General features: G+C 39.0%; 1 protein-coding gene across 37 annotated transcripts in view; it reads left to right on the forward strand.

The window, feature by feature from the left end:
* R3HCC1L (R3H domain and coiled-coil containing 1 like) overlaps nucleotides 1–22461 on the forward strand; it is a 110839-nt gene that overhangs the window by 12267 nt on the left and 76111 nt on the right. For 19 of the 37 annotated variants that reach the window (XM_063781000.1, XM_063781001.1, XM_063781020.1 and 16 more), the window contains one exon: nucleotides 16909–17013. The exons of 3 other annotated variants lie outside the window; for them this stretch is intronic. The gene's annotated coding sequence lies outside the window, so the exon portion shown is untranslated. Of the gene's footprint in view, nucleotides 1–16508; nucleotides 16602–16908; nucleotides 17014–22461 lie in introns of all 37 variants that reach the window. 15 more of the 37 variants (XM_054660425.2, XM_063780995.1, XM_054660423.2 and 12 more) reach the window with 1 other exon arrangement.

Here is a 22461-nt window from a genome sequence, read left to right on the forward strand (position 1 = left end):
ATAAGTGAGAACACATGATATTTGTCTTTCTGAGCTTGGCTTGTTTTACTTAACACAATGACCTCTAGTTCCATTTATGTTGCTGCAAATGACAGGATATCATTCTTTAAAACATTTTTTGTTTTACTTTTAAATTATTTTTATCAGGGCAACCTTCTGAACCAGAATAGATTCAGAGAGACTCCCAATTTCATTCTTCTTCATGACTGAATAATATTCCACTGTGTATATGTACCACTTTTTCTTCTTACATGTATCTATTGATGGACACTTAGGTTGATTTCATATTTTGGATACAGTGAATAGTGCTGTGAAAAAATAACATGGAAGTGCAGATGTCTCTTTAATATATTGATTTCCTTTCTTTTGGATATATATCCAGTAGTGGAATTGCTGGATCATATGATGACTCTATTTTTCATTTTTTGAGGAACCTCCATACTGTTCCCCATAGTGGCTCTATTAATTTACATTCCCTCCAACAGTGTAGGAGAGTTCCCCTTTCTCCATATCCTCACCAGCATCTGTTATGCCCTGCCTTTTTTTATAAAAGCCATTTTAACTGGCATGAGATTAGATCTCATTGTGGTTTTGATTTGTATTTCTCTGATAAATAGTGATGTTGAACATTTTTTTCATATACCTGTTGGCCGTTTGAATGTCATCTTTTGAAACATCTATTCAGATCTTTTGCCTGTTTTTAAATCAATCTGATTTGTTTGTTCTTTTGCTGTTGAGTTGTTTGAACTCCTTGTATATTCTTGTTATTAATCCTTTGCCAGATGGATAGTTTGCAAGTATTTTCTCCATTCTGTGGGTTATCTCTTTACTTTGATTGTTTCCTTTACTGTGCAGAAACTTTTTAGCTTGATGTAGTCCCATTTGTCTATTTTGCCTGGGTTGCATGTGCTTTTGAGGTCTTACACAAAAAATCTTTGCCTAGATCAATGTCCTGGAGCAATTCCTCAATGTTTTCTTCTAATAATTTGATGGTTTCAGGCCTTACATGTAAGTGTTTAATCCATTTTGATTTGATTTTTGTGTACAGTGAAACATAGGTCCTAGTTTCATCATTCTCAATATAGTTATCCAGTTTTTCCAGCACCATTTGTTGAAGAGACTCTTCTTTCCCCATTTTATGTTCTTGGTGCCTTTGTCAAAAATAAATTGGCTGTAAATGTATGGATTTATATTTGGATTCTCTATTTTGTCCCATTGGTCTATGTGTCTGTTTTAATGCCAGTACCATATTGATGTGGTTACCAGAGTTTTGTAGTATAATTTGAAGTCAGATAGTGTGATACCTCCAGTTTTCTTCTTTTTGCTCAGGATTGCTTTGGCTATTCAGGTTCTTTTATGATTCTGTATAATTTTTTTGATTGTTTTTCTGTTTCTATGAAGAATGTCATTGGTATTTTGATAGAGATTGCATTGAATCTGTACATTGCTTTGGGTAGTATTGTCATTTTAACTGTGTTACTCCCTCTAATTCATGAGCATGGAATATCTTTCCATTTTTTGGTATCGATTTCTGTTTCCTTCATCAGTGTTTTATAATGTTCCTTGTATAGATCTTTCACTTCTTTGGTTAAATTGATTCTTCGTAGCTATTGTAAATGGGATTGCTTCCTTGAATTCTCTTTCAGATTCTTTTCTATTGGCATATATAAATCTACAGATTTTTGTATGTTGATTTTTGTGTCCTACAACTTTACTGAATTTATCAGTTCTAAGAATTTTTTGGTGGAATCTTTAGGTTTTTCTGTATATAAATCGTTTTGTCTGCAAAGAGGGACAATTGGACTTCCTCCTTTCCAATTTGGTGCCCTTTATTTCTTTCTCTTGCCTTATTGCTCTGGCCAGAACTTCCAGTATTATGTTGAATAAAAGTGGTAAATGTGGGCATCCTTGTCTTGTTCCAGATTTTAGAGGAAAGGCTTTCAAGTTTTCCCTGTCCAGTGTGGTATTAGCTGTGGGTTTGTCATATATAGCCTTTATTATTTTGTATATTCCTTCTATACCCAATGTGCTGAGGGTTTTTATCATAAAGGGATATTAGATTTTATTGAATGCTTTTTCAGCATCTATAAAAGTGATCATAGGGTTTTTTGTTCTTGGTTCTGTTAATGTAATGTGTCATGTTTATTGATTTGCATATGTTGAACCATCTTTGCCTCCCTGGGATGAATCCCACTTGATCATGGGGAATTATCTTTTTAATGTGTTGTTGAATTTGATCTTCTAGTATTTTTACGTCTATGTTCATTAGTGATACTGGCCCATAGTTTTCTTTTTTTGTTGTGTCCTTGACTGGTTTTGGAATCAGGGTAATGCTGGCTGTGTAGCATGAGTTGGGAAGTATTCCCTCTCCTTCAGTTTTCTGGAAGAGTATGAGCAGAATTGGTATTCTTTGAATGTCTGGTAGAATTCACCAGTGAAGCCATCAGGTCCTGAGCTTTTCTTTAATGGGAGACTTTTTATTATGGCTTCAATCTGGCGATTTCTTATTGGTTTGTTGAGTTTTTCTGTTTCTTCATGGTTCAATCTTGATAGATTGTATGTGTCCAGGAATTTATCCATTTCTTCTAGGTTTTCCAATTTGTTGGCATATAGATGTTAATAATAGTCTCTAATGATTCTTTGTGTTTATGGTCTCACTTGGTCTCACTTGTTTTGTCTCCTTTTCATTTCTGATTTTATTTGGGTCTTCACTTTTTTCTTAGTTTAGCTGAAGTTTTGTCGATTTTGTTTCTCTTTTCAAAAAACCAACTTTTTATTTCATTGGTTTTCCGTAGTCTAAATTCTATTTATTTCTGCTCTGATCTTTATTATTTCTTTCCTTCTACTAATTTTGGGCTAGGTTTGTTCTTTTCTAGTTCTTTGAGGCACGTTATTAGAGTATTTGAAGTCTTTCTGCTTTTTTGATGTAGGCATTTATTGCTATAACTTCCCTCTTACCGCTGCTTTTGCTGTATTCTATAGATTGTGGTGTGTTACAGTTCCATTTTTAGTTGTTTCAAGAAATATTTAAATTTCCTTCTTAATTTCTTAATTGATCATTCAGATGTTGCTTAATTTCCATGCATTTGTGTGTTTCCTGAACTACTTCTTGTTATTGATTTTTAATTTTGTTCCATTGTAGTCAGAAAAGATACTTCACATGATTTCTGCTTTTTTGAATTTGTTCAAAGATATAGTCTGTTCTGGAGAATGTTCCATGTCTGGATGAAAAGCATGTGTGTTCTGTGGCACTTGGGTGGGATGTTCTAGAAATGTCAGGCTGATTTGTTCTAGTGTGTAGTTTAACTCTGATGTTTCTTTGTTGATTTTTTTTGTCTGGATGATCTGTCCTTTACTGAGACTGGAGTGTTGAAGACTATATTGTTACTGTATTGCAGTCTATCTCTCCCTTTAGATCTATTAACATTTGCTTTTTATACTTGGCAGTGCTGGTCTTTTTTCTTCTTTATTGTGTATCTTCAAATAGCCTCTTGAGTTCACTGATTCTTTCCTCTGTGTGATCCTTTCTGCTGTTGAGAGCCTCTAATGACTTTTTCAGTTCAGCAAATGTATTTCTGAGTTCCAATATTTGATTTCTTATACTATTTCAATCTCTTTGTTAAATTTCTCCAATCTGTTTCTGAATTGCTTTTCTGTGTTATCTTGGTGATCACTGAATTCACTTAAAATGGCTATTTTTGAATTCTTGTTTGGAGGGTTCCCAAATTGCTATCTTGCTAGGGACAGTTGGTTCCTCACTTTGCTGTTAGAGGAGGCCTTGGTTCCCTGTTTGCTGTTGTTTCTTGTGGATGTGCATCTGTATATTTGCATTGAAGGATAGTTCTTTGTTCCAGTCTTTTCTTTTGGCCTTGTTTTCTGTTTTTCAAGCTCCCATGTTTGGATCTACTTGTTTTGGTTTTTATTATGTGTTTGCTTAGTGATTCTTTGTAATACATCTCTTGATTTTCTTTTTCTTTTTTTTTTTCCTGCTAGATTGCTGCCTCCTTTTCGGCACCAGCTGGCACCTTAAGCCCAGGTTTGCCTCGGTTCTAGTAACCAATCAGTATGCTGCCCCTCCTGCATGGGGGGCGTCCCACAGGAGATATTCCAGTGGTGTGAGAAGGCTGGCTATGGGTTCATGCCCAGGTGACTTGTGGAATGAACCTCCTACAGCGTGGTGCTGCTGAACAGCTGTTTTGATTTGGCATCTCGTTTGGCTGAGTCACAGAGCAGAGTTTCTAGGGCTGGGAATAGTAGTCCCCCCTCCCCTCTTTGTCTCTGGCTGTCCTCAGGGATACTTCTTCCTTTACATACTCCCAAAACTGCCTGTAATTTGAGGCAGAGACAGGTCTCCGTCTCCTGCCAGAGACCCTACGATGGTGGGAAGCTGGTTGTCCAACTTATTCTCTTTTTCCAGTGTAGTGATTGTGAGTCGGGGGGAAATTTTCTGCATTCTTGGTGCTGAGCATGTTGGTGAAAGGGGCATCATGGTTATGGAAGTTCGGTTTTCCTTTCCTGCTTAGATTTTCTCACTTCTCCATGGCCCTGAAACTGTCTCCTCCTCATTTTTGAATTCTGGGATATTGCTTGTGATAATCTCAGCACTTTGTATTCGTTTTTGGTTTTCTATGGGCAGTTGAGTGAAGCCAGCTTGCTTCCACGCTGCCATTTTGGAACTGGAAAAATGTGTGATAGTACTTTGGAAGAAGGTCTAGTGTGCGCTGGTTAAGAGGCTGGGTTCTGGAGACCTAGGTTTGAATGATCTCTTTAGTGCATTGTGTCTTGAGCAATTTATTTAATTTGTCTGGGCCTCATTTCCTCATTTGTAAAATGGAGGTGGTGATAATACTCTACTTTGTAGGATTGTTGTGAGGATTGGCTCTGAGAACAGTGGCTGGCAAATACTAAGAGCTCAGTAAATATTAGCTATTTATTACCACCACCGCAACTACTATTATTGTTTCTACCACCACTTTGTCTGTTTATCTATTTTGTTTTAAAAATTAGTTATGTTCCTATATAATTATGTCGCATGCTAGTGGAATGATAGGCAGCTGAATATAAAATTGGAGCTCAATAGATGAGACATAGAGATATGTTTTTTAAGACTGTTTGGCCTAAACCTTAGAGAAGAGCAGAAAAGACTAAGGATGAAGAATTAGGGAATACCCATAGTAAGGGTGCAGGAGGCAGAAAAGGAGCCAGTAAAAGAGTAGAGGGAGATTGTTTAGAGAAAAAAGGAAAACAAGGCACATATGTTAGTGTAGAGGTTATATGAATTGGGATTAGATTTAGTTGCAACCAAGTACCAGAGACTTAAATGTGATAGAAGTTCATGTCTGTTGAGTAAGAAATTCCAGCTCGCTCTCTCTCTCTCCCTCTCCCTCTCCCCACGGTCTCCCTCTCCCCACGGTCTCCCTCTCCCTCTCTTTCCACGGTCTCCCTCACCCTCTCTTTCCACGGTCTCCCTCTGATGCCGAGCCGAAGCTGGACTGTACTGCTGCCATCTCGGCTCACTGCAACCTCCCTGCCTGATTCTCCTGCCTCAGCCTGCCGAGTGCCTGCGATTGCAGGCGTGCGCCGCCACGCCTGACTGGTTTTCGTATTTTTTTGGTGGAGACGGGGTTTCACTGTGTTGGCCGGGCTGGTCTCCAGCTCCTAACCGCGAGTGGTCCGCCAGCCTCGGCCTCCCGAGGTGCCAGGATTGCAGACGGAGTCTTGTTCACTCAGTGCTCAATGTTGCCCAGGCTGGAGTGCAGTGGCGCCATCTCGGCTAGCTACAACCTCCACCTCCCAGCCGCCTGCCTTGGCCTCCCAAAGTGCCGAGATTGCAGCCTCTGCCCGGCCGCCACCCCGTCTGGGAAGTGAGGAGCGTCTCTGCCTGGCCGCCCATCGTCTGGAATGTGAGGAGCCCTTCTGCTCGGCTGCCCAATCTGGGAAGTGAGGAGCACCTCTTCCCGGCCGCCATCCCCTCTAGGAAGTGAGGAGCGTCTCTGCCCGGCTGCCCATAGTCTGAGATGCGGGGAGCGCCTCTGCCCCGCCGCCCCGTCTGGGATGTGAGGAGCGCCTCTGCCCGGCCGTGACCCCGTCTGGGAGGTGAGGAGCGTCTCTGCCGGGCCGCCCTGTCTGAGAAGTGAGGAGCCCCTCCGCCTGGCAGCCGCCCCGTCTGAGAAGTGAGGAGCCCCTCCGCCTGGCAGCTGCCCCGTCTGAGAAGTGAGGAGCCCCTCCGCCCGGCAGCCCCCTCGTCTGAGAAGTGAGGAGCCCCTCCACCCGGCAGCCGCCCCGTCTGGGAAGTGAGGAGCGTCTCTGCCCGGCAGCCACCCCGTCCGGGAGGGAGGTGGGGGGCAGCCCCCGCCCGGCCAGCCACCCCATCCGGGAGGGAGGTGGGGGGTCAGCCCCTGCCCGGCCAGCCGCCCCGTCCGGGAGGGAGGTGGGGGTCAGCCCCTGCCCGGCCAGCCACCCCATCTGGGAGGGAGGTGGGGGTCAGCCCCTGCCCGGCCAGCCACCCCGTCTGGGAGGGAGGAGGGGGGTCAGCCCCCACCCAGCCAGTCGCCCCGTCTGGGAGAGAGGTGGGGGTTCAGCCCCCGCCCGGCCAGCCGCCCCGTCCGGGAGGGAGGTGGGGGCCCGCCTTCGCCCGGCCGCCACCCCGTCCGGGAGGTGGGGGGCGCCTCTGCCCGGCCGCCCCTTCTGGGAAGTGAGGAGCCCCTCTACCCGGCCACCACCCCGTCTGGGAGGTGTACCCAACAGCTCATTGAGAATGGGCCATGATGACAATGGCGGTTTTGTGGAATAGAAAAGGGGGAAAGGTGGGGAGAAGATAGAGAATTCAGATTGTTGCTGTGTCTGTGTAGAAAGAAGTAGACATGGGAGACTTCATTTTGTTCTGTACTAAGAAAAATTATTCTGCCTTGGGATCCTGTTGATCTATGACCTTGCCCCCAACCCTGTGCTCTCTGAAACGTGTGCTGTGTCCACTCAGGGTTAAATGGATTAAGGGCGGTGCAAGATGTGCTTTGTTAAACAGATGCTTGAAGGCAGCAGACTCGTTGAAGAGTCATCACCACTCCCTAATCTCAAGTACCCAGGGACACAAACACTGCAGAAGGCCGCAGGGTCCTCTGCCTAGGAAAACCAGAGACCTTTGTTCACTTGTTTGTCTGCTGACCTTCCCTCCAGTATTGTCCTATGACCCTAACAAATCCCCCTCTGCGAGAAACACCCAAGAATGATCAATTAAAAAAAAAAAAAAAAAGAAGTTTAGACACAACAGCTGACCAGCCTTAATGTTGAAACAGTGATCATAAGACAGACAGAATGGACTGTTTGTGGCAATAAGATACCAAATTATAAACAGGATCTAAGGTCATGCCAAGCAAGGATTGAGTTACACACCCCTGCACTTAAAGAATAAACTGTTTTACATCAAAAAAAAAAAAAAAGAAATTCCAGAAGTAGTCAGTTTAGGACTCACGTGGTTTGCCGTGGTGTCACGTTTCCCCACTGTGTTCAGATTCTATTATTTTCCAAAGACACTTTAGGGTCTAAGAGAGCTACTAGCTTCAGCTATTTCGCATACATTGCAATCATCAGAAGGAGAAAGAGAAGGACACATCTCACTTCCTTTAAGGATACTTCCTGGAAGTTATATATTACAGGTTGAGTATCCCTTATCCAATATGCTTAGATCCAGAGAATGGTTTCACATTGTTTTCACATTTTGGAATGTTTGCATTACTCTGTGGATATCATGCAGGCCTTTTTGATACTTTCAACCATATTGTTATACTACAGAGCAGAGAATAAGCAAAAAAAAAAAAAAAAAAAAGGAAGAAAGAGCATAGTGAGTAATAGTAAGGCAGTACATCTTAGCCCCATGTGAGGCATTGTGGGAAGCCTCCCATTGGTGTATCCAGCGTGTACACGTGTCATTTTATTACCCTTTGTGGGCATGCTTGTATGGAGGAATCTGGTGTGTGCAGATATATATTGCAGCTGATGGCAGCTGGGAGGGTCTTTCTTTCCTTGGGGACACTGAATAAACTATGTGTTGGGTACCTGCATTGTGACTGCAACCTGTCACATGAGATCAGGTTTGGAATTTTTTACTTGTGGCATCATGTTGACACTCAGAACATTTTAGATTTTGTAGCATTATAGATTTTGTATTAGGGAGTTCCGTGTATACTACTTTTGCTCATATTCCATTGGTCAAACTTAGCCACATAGCCACACCTTGCTGCTGGAGAGGCTGGGAAATGTAGACTTTATTTTGAATGGTCAGTGCCTGGCCGTTCAAATAAAGAGCAGGAACAGTGAGAATAATCCCAGTGTAGCTAGATGAAGAATACAGGGTAGATAACAGTTAATTGTCTTTAGGACAGTTTAATTCATTATTGATTATTCTTGATAGAGTTTTTATAATTACTGAACTATGAGTACAAATTCACTCTTGTCAAATTGCATCAACAGGATGTTGTTTTTAGGATGTAATCTCTTCATGAATCCTTGCTTAATTAGGATTATCAGTTTCTCATAAAGAAAAAAATATCCGTATATATACATATGTATGTGTTTATGTGCATGTGTGTGTATACATCCCCTCATTTAACATGAGTGTTGGCCAAAATTATTTCATGTGACAACAGTGTGAAGTAAAATTGATGGTAAATAAGCTGCTGATAACCCTCTTCTGTTGTTTTAAGCCTGTAATTTTACCCAGTCTTCTATTTGGAAATACTCTCCAATTTGGTTGTTTTTTTGGCCAATGTTTTTAATCTGTCTCTGTCCTTTTATATTACTACTCTGTCTCACTGCTGTTAATTATACTTCCTAAAATAGATAAATGAGCAGATTTAATTAAATGTGTTATTTGCACTGTCTCCTGATCATTAATGAATTTGTAAGTAAGGTCAGACCTATAATCTTTCTAGTATTACAATTCCTGAATCTTTACTGTCTACTCAATTGGTAATTATTTGCTTAAATTTTTTTTTATTTTTGAAGCTTCTATATTTTGTGTGTTTGTGCTCTTTCACTATTAGAAATATAAAGATCTTCTAACAAAAAGGAAATTTTTCTGTAGGATGTTCTGTCCCTTTCGGTTGAAAATGTTTTCTTTAGACATGTTTTTGAATGATGAACAATTAAGTTTATATGTTGCTATTTGGCTTTTTAAAAATAATTTAAAATATTTTATCAATAGATGTAGAGTTTAAAATAAACATGTTTTAAAAAGTCCAATAGTGGGAAAAAAAAGGATTTGTAACAAAATATAGTGAGTCATTTTTGTCCCACCACTCCCCACTCTCTCTAGTCCTCTCCCTAAAAGTAACTACTTTCAGCTCCTTAAGCTATTTCTTCTGGCATCAACATATCTCTGTATTTAAAAATAATGTATGTACAATGCTATCTTTTGATTTACCGGTTTTTTTTTTTTTTTCATTATATTTGGAGTTTCTATTATGGTAGAGAAAGTTTTAGTGTTATTAAATACCATCTCCACTGCTGCTTCTCCCTAGCTTCTTAATTTAGTTATATTAAAATATTTGGTTAAGTCTAATAGTTAATGTTATATTTACATTACTATGCCTGTGCAAATTTTATTTGCTGATAGTGTCTTAAATAGACCCTCGGTGCAGTTTTCCACAAGGTCAATCACAGTAATCTGTCAGTTTGAATTTTTTTTTTTTTTTAAATTCTTGGAAATTTCTCTTCTGGAGACTTCCAGTGTCCTACTATTGAAGCCTGCACCTGCTGCATTGCTGTTTTCCTGGTATGATTTCCACTTGTTGTTATCCTTAGATTTTTCTCTCCTGGGTTTGGTTCTCCGAATATCGTTAGAACTCATATCTTCTTCAGACTTCATTTACCTCTTGCTTAGGTGGAGCACATCCTCTAGTAGTTGTGTTGGATTCAAAAGATGGTACCATGCCAGAGAGCATGAGGATGACAGCCTTCAGCATGCCTGCCCTCTCACATAGCTTCAATCTCGATTGGTTGCCTTCTGCTGCTGGTGCACAGTTACCATCCTAGAGTCCCATTTGCTGGTATTCCTTCACTTCTCTCTTGTGTTGGATATCTTGTTTTCCATATCTCATCTCTTCTTTCCTTTGGTTTGTTTCCTTGTTTGTTGTCAAAGGATGATGAGACCATCACTATCTAAAATATCTAATCGGCACAATCTCCTGGAACAAAGCAAATTGCTAGTTTTATATAATGTTTTGGGGGAGTGTGGTGCTCAGGGATTAGAAAATTTTAAGAGGCAGCAGAAGCAGATTAACATAATCTATAGAGGAATGATTACGTGGGTGAGACCGTTGTTGATTGGTTGGCACTTGGGTATTTTATGGTAGTGACTTTCTTCCTAACTTTAAATTGACTGACTTTCAGAAGTAAGGGGCTAAGCTAACACTGATTGGCTTGTAAAAGAAAAGTAAGTTGTTTTTACAATCGAATGGGTATAAGTAGTCTTTGGTAACTTTTTACTATAGTTACGAACACTCAGTCTTTCCTAAATTTGTAAGAACTTTAAAATTCTCAATCTTCTAGTAACTTTCTAGGAAACCATACATGGTAGATAATTTTTTGAGCCTTTCCATGTCTGAAAATATTTTTGGTTTCTATTTTCACATTTGATTAATATAGTTTGGGTAAGTGTAAATTCTAGATTGGAAATATTTTTCTTCAGAATTTTGAAGGCATAGTTTCTTTTTTCTCCTCATCCTTTGTTGCTTTTGAGAAGTCTTAAGTCAATGTGAACCCTCTTCTTTCGTTTGGATCTTTTCACTGGAAACTTGTTAGATCTCTGCTTTGTCCCCAGTGTTCTGAAGTTTCACAGTGATGTGCTTTGGTGTGGGTCTGTGTTTATTTTTATCCACTGTCCTGGGTGCTTGTGGGTACCTTTCAGTATAGAACAGTTGGCATTTTTCTGGGACCTGGTGTATGGAATGGGGGTGGGGCGATAGATTTTAGGTTCAATATGCTTACTTAATCACCCAATTTTAAAGACCACTGCACTTCCAGTCAGCCCCTGATCCATAGATGGTCTATTCTGCATTTTAGAGATAATCCCAAACTTTTTTTCACAGAGGAGGAGGGGATCTCAGGATCGCTCCTTTCACCCAGTGCCCTCCCGGCATTTCACTTCGAGTTCCAGAGTTGGTATGGCCAGTCCCTGACTCTCATGACGATTTCTGATGGTAAATTGGGTTGAGTGGTAGCTTTCTCTACTGCTGGTTTGGAATTTGGCTTTTTAAGTTCTGCTACACATTGAGCATTCATCAATATATAACTTCCAAAGCTTTGTTACTTTTTTTCTCTTCTCTGCTGTCTGTCCTTGTGGATTTATGTTTTAAGACAAAACAAATTGACTTATTTCAGTAGAATTTTTGGAGAGAAGCAAAATTATATGTGTAGGTGTATTCCATTCTTTTAACACAAAAACAGCTATAAGACTAACTGGATATTCTTATGTGAAATAATATTACAATAGTATTACATGATTATTATACTTCTGATATGTGAAAGGTAGAGGAAGAGAATATGTTGCTGAAATGCAGTAACTAAGCATAGGTCTGCAGAGAGGGCACTGCTACAGAAAAGGAATAGTTATACCTTCCTTGATTGTGAGCTATTCCTTTAATTTCTAAAAATCATCATTGGAAAACCCACAAAAATGTTACATCTGTATTGTAAGAAAACTAGAATACGCTGATAAACGTGAGGAAGAAAATAAGAATCACTTTAATTACACTACCCAGAGCTGCCCACTATTAACAGATCAGTGTATATATTTTTCTAGTCTTTGTTTATGCATTTGCCTATGTATTTGTGGACGTATGTTTAAATGGGGCATACTATATGCATTATTTTGTTCCTTCCCCCATTTTTTCCAACCATAAATGGCTCTTGAGTCGAGAATTTTTTTGCACAGAATCCTAGAGATTATATTCTCATTAACAATATCTAACTCCCATTTACTTGATTGCACATTATGTGCCAGGCACTGTGCTGACTGACATCTTTTTCTGTTTAATTTATGTTGACATTATTTCAGACCACAGAAAAATTCCGAGAGTGGTACAGAGAGTTCACCCAAATACCCCAAATGTTAACATTTTACTACATTCCCTTTCTTATTTCTCTCTCGTGAGAGTAAAATGTAGATCTTACTCCCTTTTATACCTAAATAGTTAAGTGTGCACTTTCTAAAAACAAGGACATTCTTGTATATAAGCCACAGTATAGTTGTTAAAATCAGGAAATTAACGTTGATTTAATATTAATTAAGTAACCTACAGACATTCAGATTTTACTCATTGGCCCATTGTACTTTATAGCAAAGGAAAATTCCAGGTCATGAGTGCACTCAGTTGTCATATCTCTAGTTTCCTTTAATCTGGTGCAGTTCCTGTTTTTTTCATGACATTGACTTTTTTTTTTTTTGGAGACGGGGGTCTCACTGTTGCCCAGGCTGGAGTGCAGTGGTGTGATCATGGCTCACTGCAGCCTTGAACTCCTGGGCTCAAGCAATCCTCCTGCCTGAGCCTCCTGAGTAGCTGGCACTACAGGCATGCACCACCACACCTGGCTAATTTCTTATTTTTTGTAGAGACAGATTCTCCCTGTGTTGCCCAGGCTGGTCTCAAACTCCTGGGCTCAAGTGATCCTCTTGCCTTGGCCTTCCAAAAAGTGTTGGGATTACAGGTGTGAGCCACTGCATCCAGCCAACATTGATATTTCCGAAGAGTGCAAGACAGTTATTTTGTAGAACATGTGCAGTTTGGGTTCATCTGATGTTTTCTCATGGTTTAATTAAGGTTATTCATTTTTGGCAGGAGTACCGCAAAGTATTGTTATGCTTTTACATCATATCAGGAGGCACAAGATGTTCAAATACTGGTAATATGATTTTGGATCACTTGATTGTTACTGTTTTTCCTTTTGTAATTTTTTTGTGGTAAAATATAGATCATTTATTTTTACGTTTAACCATTTTTAAGTGTATAGCTTAGTGGCATTATATTCTCTTTGTATTCATAGTCACAGTCCCTTTGTAATTTTAAAGTATTTTGTGTAAAAATACATAGATACTTGGTAAATATCCTGTCACTGTTTGAACTTTCACTCACTAATTTTAGTATCCATTTGTTGTAAACATCTTGTTACTCCTTGAACTTTTGCTCACTAATTTTAGTATCCATTGGTGATTTCTGCCTAATTTTCATAATGGTCCTTAATTGGTGATATTCTAATTCCATTATTCCTTCTACGCTTATTTATAATAGTACTTTATTTATTTTGACACTGTCCCTGACTTGGCCAGTAGGAGCCCCTTCAGTTCTTTTGACATGCCCCTGTCATTCTTTGAGCATGTATTCTAGGCTCATCTTGCATGTTCCCAGCCCCAGCCTTGGAATAAGGAATTTCTTCTCAGAGCCCTGGTTCCTTTTGATAATGACTTTAAAAGCCACAGTCTGGACTCTAGATGTCCTGGTTGCAACTGTTATTGCTTCTAGGCCTTCTCAGCTGACGTCTGGGAAATAGGTATATGTGAGAGGAGGAAATGTGTGTGTTTGTATGTGTGCACACACTAGTACATCTTTATTAAAAGCAGTGAGTTTATACAGATACCTCAGATTCTGACCCAACACTACAGGGTTTATTCTTTCCTTTCCTCATTCCGTATTTATAGCTCTGTTTTCCAACAATGAGAAACCTGGCCCTATTACTCATATTTTTGCTTATTGGTTCAACTCTAGAATATAAGAAAATAGTTTAAGAATTGTTAACTCATACCACCACTTAAAAGATACCTCGTAAGTAGAATTCAATGTTTGTTTATAGTGTTTTTCGTTTAGCCTAAGGGCAGGTAGTCTAAATCTGTGCTGTGTAATAATAGGGTAGCTACTAGCCACATGAATAGAGATGTGTTACAAGTGTAAAATGTACATTGGATTTGAAAACTTACTACAAAATAAATATGAAATATCTCACTCATATTTTAATAATAGTTTATGTTGATTATGTGTTGAAATATTTTAAGTGTATTAGATAAAATATATTAATAAAATTAATTTCACTTTAATGTGGCTACTAGAAAATATTAAATTACATATGTGGCTCCATTATATTTCTATTAGAATGTGCTGATATAAAAACCGTGTTCAAAAGTTACTTGGATTAATTTTCCTTCTCTAACATTCTTTCCCTTCTCCCTGGGGTTATGTTACTCGTTTGAAATACAGTGTACTTCATTTATTTCTATTTGTATTCTGTCTTTTTCACTTGATCCTAATTGATCTTATTTATTCTTCAGTATGTGAAACATCAACATGTTTCCAAAAGTCAGAACTCTACAAAAATGTTTATACTCAGGGCACTGTCACCCATTCCTTCTGTCCTTCACACTCTAACCTGACCTCTGTAGGTTACCAATCTCATGATTCCACCAGTTATCCTTCATGTGTTTTCCCCCCCTCAGGATTGAGGAGATAGATGCACATTTTCTAATTTGTCTTTCATTCTTACACAAAAGGTAGCATACTATAGATACTCAGATACTCTTTTGTACTCTTATGCTGTTTCTAATATTTTGAATTTACAAAAAGTGCTGCAACTTTGTCCATATGTATTTTGGTATGTTAGAGGTGTATTTTTGGGTAAATTTTCAAAATGGAATGGTTGGGCCAAAAGTTAAAAGCGTATGTAGTTTTCTTAAATATTGCTAAATCCCTTTCTGCAGAGGTTGTACGAATTTGAATTCCCATCAGCAGGGTATGAGAGGGTTAGTTTCCCCACAACCTCATCATCAGAGTGTGTTGGCATACTTTTTAATTTTTGCTAACTTGATAGGTAAGAAATAGTATCTCAATATAGTTTTAATGTTTGTTTCTCTTGTTATTAGTGAAGTTGAACATCTTTTCATATGTTTAAGGGTCATTTTTATATCTTTTTGTGTGAAATATATCTTCATTTTTCCATCAGGTTTTTGGTCCCCTCCCCTTTCTCAGTTGTTAGGAGTTTTTAATATATTAGGAATATTAGCTCTTTACTGGTGATGTATGTTATAAATATTTTCTCCCAGTTTGTAGTGTTTGTGCGTAGGTATGAATGTTTAGACCTTTATGTAGTCCAGTTTTAGAGTTTTTTGTTTTATCTGAATTTTGGATTAAATTTAGAGGCTTTCCTTGGACCCATGGTAAATAATTCACCTGTGTTTTCTTCTAATACTTCTGTAGTTTTAGTTGTTAATTTGGATCCTTGATCCATTTGGAGGTACGGTTTCTTTAAAAAGGAATAAAAAGACGAATTTTGCCCCAGTGTTCTTTGATATGCTACCTTTATCATATATGAAATTTCCATTTGGTTTACTTCTGGACTTTCTATTTCTGTGCCATTATCACACACTTTCAATTATAGAGGCTTAATAGTATATCAAGGGCTAGCTTTTAAAATTTTTAGTGTTTTCCTGACTATTCTGGCATGTTTATTTTTCTGTTGAACTTTAGTATCAGCTTTTCTGTCTCAATGAAAAAGCTTGCAGGTGTTTTTATTGGGGTTATGTTAAATTTATAAATTAACATGGAAAACTGACTTTTTAATACTGTTGTTTTGTGCTGAGATTTCTGTCCAAGAACAAAGAATATCTTTCCATTTGTTCAGATCTACTTTTGTGTCTTTCAGGAATGTTTTAAAGTTTTCTTCGTATTTAACTCCTCGATAAATTCTCCTTTTTTTTTTCAGCTCAATAATATGCCTTGTAGATCTTTCTTTTGTATGTCTGCATGATTTTCTACAGTGTGGATGTACCATAATTTATTTAACCTGGCTGATATTGGTGGACATTAAAGTTATTTAAAATTTTTCACTATTGTAAACAGTTCTGGAATAAGTAAATATCCTTGTAGAAGTCTAGTTACTTCCTTATGATAAATTTATCAAAGGAGAATTGCCTCATCAAAGGTCTTTTGACACATAAAAGTTTCTGAAACATATTGTTAACAGCTTTCCGTATTAATAAAATGTATACCTCCACTAACACTGTGTTTGAGCCCTATTCTGTTGACATTCAGCAAAACAGAACCTTATTGCTCTTTTTTAATATTTGCCAGTTTGATAGCAAAGCAAAATATGTTTATATTGCATTTCTTTGCTAACTGATGAGTTTTATTTTTTATCCATCTACCATTCAGCTGGCCAGCATATACTTACTGAGTATCCACCATGTTCTGTAAGCTATCCCATGTATTAAAACTGTAGTAATGACTAGAAGTTGAACATCTGTTTGTGTGTGTGTGTTTGTGTGTGTGTGTGTGTGTGTGTCTGTGTGTGTGTGTGTTTGAGATAGGATCTCATTCTGTCACCCAGGTTGGAGTGCAGTGGTGCCATCACAGCTTACTGCAGCCTCGACCTGCTGGGCTCAAGCAATCTTCCCACCTCAGCCTTTTGAGTAGCTGGGAGTACAGGTGCATGCTACCATGCTTGGCTGATTTCTGTATTTTTGGTAGAGACGGAGTTTTGCCATGTTGTCCAGGCTGGTGTCGAAATCCTGAGCTCAAGTGGTCTGCCTGCCTCGGCTTCCCAAAGTGCTGGGATTACAGGTATGAGCCACCACGCCTGGCCTCTTTTTGTGATTTTTATTATTTTGTGTCTTATCTCTTTTTTTTGTTGACAGTTAGTAGACTTTCCTGTCCTCAGGTCTGAGAATGGCATTTCCTTATTCCATTTGGTTGATGAGCTTCTAAAAAGTGCTTTTGTATGTGTGTCTTCATTGCACATTCTATGGCAAATCACTGTGTTAAACTCTTAGATTTACAAAGTGAGACAATGAAAGTTAAGTGCCTAGACAGGTGTCAAAGAAATAACTGTGTATTTTTATAAAAATAACTTATTATTACTATTTTTCAGGTGAGGCTGCTGTCAGAAAGGAACTTTTACACAGTTTGCCTTCAGAGACAGTCTATCGGCATGTTGTAGAGTTTTATTACTAAGAAAATAAATGTTACTTATATGGTAAGTTGCCTTTACTTATGCATATTTTATAGAAATACTGTCTGTTTACTCTAAAGATTTGTTTGCTTGTATTTTGTTTCTTCAGTATCATTTTATTTTGTAACTGTCATGTAAAACAGGTTTGAAAATGGCAGTTTCCTGAAAGGTATAGGGTCTTTTGAAGATTTTCTTACTTCTATTTACTATCTGTCTTAATTTTATTGTTTGTAGTAGAGAGGAGAACAGGGGCTGTTTAAATATTGGGATTCGTTTTCAAAGTTGGATCACTAGCTTTGCTCTCTTTCCACTGTAACAGCTGAGAGTTAACATCCTTCTTGTCAAGTCCTGGCTTCCCTGTAATTTATATAGCAAAGATGCAGTGTTATTTTAAGGGTTTGATTAACTGATTCAGGAAGAATAGATGGTCATTTAAATAGTAAAGTATTATAAAACAGAATGAATAATGTTATTAAATCACTTAGAAATGAAAAAAGATAGCTGATTTTAACTTTTAAATATTACCCTATAAGTATTTGTTGTCAGTTAAAAAAGTTTTTTTTTCAAGGAAGATTTAGTAAGTTGATATGACCTGCTGTTTTGTGAGAGGCTTTCTTACTCACATCTAATGATGATCTTTTGAGTATATTCCAGCTTCTGACTCTCCTGTGTAGCCAGTGACGATGGGCCAGCCGATGTGCAGGGTGATAGCTTTAGGGGTAACCAGAGGGTTGGTCACAGCAACCGTCAGAAGATAAATATACTCATGTGCTGTGACGCACATTGCAAAAATTGGATGGAAACTATGACATGATAATGGTGATTTGCCGAATTTTCTCTTAAATAGTTTTGTGCAGCTAAACACAGTGAGAAATAAATGTTGATGTTGAGAGCTGAGTTCAAACAAATTAGTCTCAAATAGAATCCAGGGATGAGGAACTATAGGCACAGAAAAAAGAGAGGAACAAGATTATCCTTAGATTTGTTTTTTCTTAGTCTTCTTGCTTTTGTCAGCATCAGAATACTGTCTTAGGTATTTCTGGATGTTTTGCATGGCTCATGTGAGTAGAAGCATAGGATTTCATTGTGAATGACTGAAAAGGCCTACATCTCAGAGCAAATCAAAGTGAGTTTTAATCTTGGTTATTTGAAATCTCCTTGTACCTGTCTTATTAGGAGTATTATTTTTTTTTTTTTTAAGAAGAAACTAATTTGCAGCTGGCTATAAAGAGTGACATTGTGTCTGGGAAAATGCTGTACTAACACACTGTGCTGTCCCACAAGAGTACTTCTCAAGTCCCCAGATGCAGTGCTGACAATCTGTGACAGCCTGTGAATTGTTGGGCAGCAGTTGGGGAAGATGGACAGCAGAGTGAGGTGGTTGTGTGTAAGTTAGAGGAGGTGGGGAGAGGAAGAAGTGAGAGAAGAGCAGAGCAGTTTCTAAGTTTTGTGGGCAATTTGAATGGAAGGTGTTTTAGTTGTTGGGTTCTGCTAATACAGCTGTGAAATAAACAGCTAGAAGGTGGGGCGGAAATAGTGTATTTCACCTTTCCTTTCAAGGTGTTATTGATTCTGTCATCAAAACTGTAAAGTTGCCTGGGCATGGCAGCTCACCCCCATAATCCCAGCACTTTGGGAGGCCCAGGTGGGCAGATCACTTGAGGCCAGGAGTTCGAGACCAGCCTGGCCAACACAGGGAAACCCTGTCTCTACTATAAATATAAAATATTAGCTGGGCATGGTGGTGTACGCCTGTAATCCCAGCTATTCCGGAGGCTGAGGCATGAGAATTGCTTGAGCCAGGTAGGCGGATGTTGCAGTGAGCTGAGATTGCGCCAGTGCACTTCCAGCCTGGGCGACAGAATGAGACTCTGTCTCAAAAAATCAAATAACAAAAAACCCTGTAAGGTTCTATGTTCTATTGATGAAAGTATGGGTTGGATGGAATTAAAACTTTTGAGGAGACTAGAAATACCACATCATACCAGGAAATGAAACTATAAAGGTAAGGGTAATGGGGATAGGGCTTATCTTTTCCAGGAATTATTATAGTAGTAGTAAGGCCAGTTACCATATCTAGATCCACAATGGCTAGGCCTTTATCTCAGACAAATGTACATCTTGTTATTTATTTATTGGATTGATTTGATACATATGCTATCCGCTGTTACTGTTTTTATAGCAAGCATTGTCAGACATCAAAGACAAGAATTTCTGGATATTATTTGGATTGTGGAGTGGAATTTAATGTGGGCAAGTTATGGTTCAGTTCTTTCTTTCAGTATGAGAATAGTTATACAAAGTAAATAGCTTTGCTACAATGAACCTTTGGCTGTAGCCAGACTAATATTGGGGACTGAATGTTTGTGTTCCCCCTAAACTCATATGTTGAAATCTGGTCCCCAGTGTGATGGTGTTGGAGGTGGGGCCTTTGGGATGTAATTTAGTCATGAAGGTGGAGCCCTCATGAATGACATGGCTTCCCCTGTAGGAAGAAGCCAGGGACCAGGTGCGATGGCTCACGCCTGTAATCCCAGCACTTTGGGAGGCCAAGGCGGGTGGCTCACCTGAGGTCAGGAGTTCGAAACCAGCCTGACCAACATGGTGAAACCCCATCTCTACTAAATACAAAAAATTAGCTGGCCTGGTGGCACATGCCTGTAATCCCAGCTGCTTGGGAAGCTGAGGCAGGAGAATCACTTGAACCCGGAGGTGGAGGTTGCAGTGAGCTAGGATTGTACCATTGCACTGCAGTCTGGGCAACAAGAGTGAAAACTCTGTCTCAAAAATCAAACAAACAAACCAAGAAGAAGCCAGGGAGCTAGCTTGCTCTGTTTCTGCTGTATGAGAATACAATGGGAAATCAACCTACTGCAACCTGGAAGAGGGCCTGCTCCGGAACCAGGCCATGCTGGCACCCTGATCTTGGACTTCTAGCTATTAGAATTGTGAGAAATTTTTGTTGTTTTTAAGCCACCCAGTCTGTGGTACTTTGTTATAGCAGCATGAACTAAGACAACCAGTTTCTGTAAGTCTCCAAAATAACACTCTGACTTTTTGCGTCTTCACATGTTGAGTCTATTCTTTCCACTTGTAATATCTCCCCTCAATTCTGTGTCTGAACTTCTAAATCTGCTTCTAAAGGCCTAGCCTCAGTTCCACCCACTTTATGACATTTTCCTCACCCATTCCAAGCCCTTAGTGATATTTTTCTCCTCTGGTTTCTATCATTTACTGCTTTTCTCTTTATTTGGTAGTTAGAGACATATATTCCCTTAAAACAACATTAAAACAATCTTTCCAATTAGGTAGAGACATCTTAAGGGGAAGCTTCATTTTTACTCTCTTGGCTTACTGCAACTTCTGCCTCCCAGGTTCAAGCGATTCTCCTGCCTCAGCCTCCCGAGTAGCTGGGACTACAGGTGCGTGCCACCATGCCTGGCTAATTTTTTGTATTTTTAGTAGAAATTGGGTTTCACCGTGTTAGCCAGGATGGTCTCGATCTCCTGACCTCCTGATCTGCCCACCTCAGCCTCCCAAAGTGCTGGGATTACAGGCGTGAGCCACCGCGCCTGACCCCTACTTTATGATTTCTACTACCCCAGCAGTGATGTCAATACAATATGTGCACTTAATAAGTATTTGATGGTAAAAAAAAATGCCATTGCCTATTGTTAGCTTTTACCCATCTTTAACAATTATCTTTCTCTTTGTATCATAAGAATACTAGATAAGAATTCAGTTTAAATACCTGAGCCATGTTCGTTCAGGACATGATTCTTCTTGAAAGCCTTCTGTAGCCCTGTGTACAGGCATTCTGTTCCTTAAAGTAACGTTGCTTTGAAGATTTTACTGTATTGTAATTATTTGTTATTCTTGAAACTCTAATGAATAAACTTTGAAACTGCATAGAAGAGAAACTCTTAAATTTATTAACTTGTTAATGTTTTCTTTGCCTGAAACTTGCTTTTGGTTTCTCAGTTTCTCACCAGGCACATTTCACACCTGCTGGTATAGCTCCAAGGAGGGAGGTGATAGATACGGAGCTGTAGCTATTTCTCTAACAGACAGACTCTACCTCATTTATAAGTATTCATTTTTGTTGTTACTGTGATTTGGTATTTTAAAAATTAAACTGTTCTGTGCTATGCATTTTTACAAACATACATACAAAATAAATAGCTTTGCTACAATGAACCTTTGGCTGTAGCCAGACTAGCATTCTGGGCTATGCATTTTTACCCCAACATAATTTTTAGAAGATATGTGTTTTAGTCTTACAGTAGTATTTAGATGCAGGGACTTTGAAATCCAATCCACGGACTTTGAAATCCTATCCAGCACTTGGAAACTGTGTAATCTTAAGTAACTTAAGTTTCAGATTTTTCATCTGTAAAGTTGGGATAATAATAGCTACCTCTTAGTATTGTAGTTGGGATCAAATGAGATAACAGATATGACACTTAGCTGAGATTGAGTCTGGTGGCTTCTACTTTCAAAATTTACCCAGTGGTTTATTAGCTTTACTCTGTGAATCTTAAAGAGGAAAAAAAATCAAGTTTAATGCATGTCAAGGTTGAGGTAAAGCCCCCAAAGCTTTATCCATTTGAGCTCCTTTATTGTCAACTATAGGATGTCAGTTAAACCCAGAATAGACCCAGGAGAGGAACTAATTTCAAATAACTGTAGAAGCAGACCAACCTCCAGATGTGTAATGAGGGAAAGAAGTTTTAAGAGGGAGTTTTTTTCTTCTCTCCCTGCCCCCTACCGCCAGTTACATATGCAGAGTAGGAAGCAAACTTTTCTCTCTACCTTTCTATTACATATTATATTGCCATTGTTCGGTATATTAAAGCTTTTATCTGACTGCCTTTTGAGGTGGTCAATAATAGGTGCTAACATTAAACTTGGAGCAGTTAAGTCGGTGAGCTGTGTGGTTACCTTGTCAGTGGAGTGTGAAAAAGACTAAGCTGCGGACTGTTTCCCAGCCTATAAAGCGTGAAATCAGTTGGTGCTGATGCATGACGACTATAGCCAGTGTAGTATAAAATAAGCTGGGGGCATGAATTGTGTTATGTCGTGAGAAAGACCTTTTCATGCCAGTTTATTTATATATTTTGGGACCTCCAAGATCCTACTGGAATCATGTATCTTGTATCTTTTGTTGTCTTGATACTCAGTTTTTTCATGAAATGTTTCTTCCAGTTGTGCAAGCTGTATTCTTTGTCCAGCTGCAGGCAGAGAGGCAGAGGCAGTAAATATAAATGTCCAAGGCAGAGGCAGACTAATATTAAAATACTGTATTATATTCCGTTTAAGATTGCATCTGAAAATACCATCTGCAGTTGGTATTTGATGTACAGGTTTCTTCTGTTTTAGACCCAAGATTTGAACGTATACTCTACATTCTACTTTGAGCTTCTGCCAGGGTGAGAACTGTGTTACCAGTTTCACTGGTTGGTGGTCCCATGT

Source organism: Pan troglodytes, chromosome 8 (genome assembly GCF_028858775.2).
Source record: "Pan troglodytes isolate AG18354 chromosome 8, NHGRI_mPanTro3-v2.0_pri, whole genome shotgun sequence".
NCBI classification, from domain to species: domain Eukaryota; kingdom Metazoa; phylum Chordata; class Mammalia; order Primates; family Hominidae; genus Pan; species Pan troglodytes.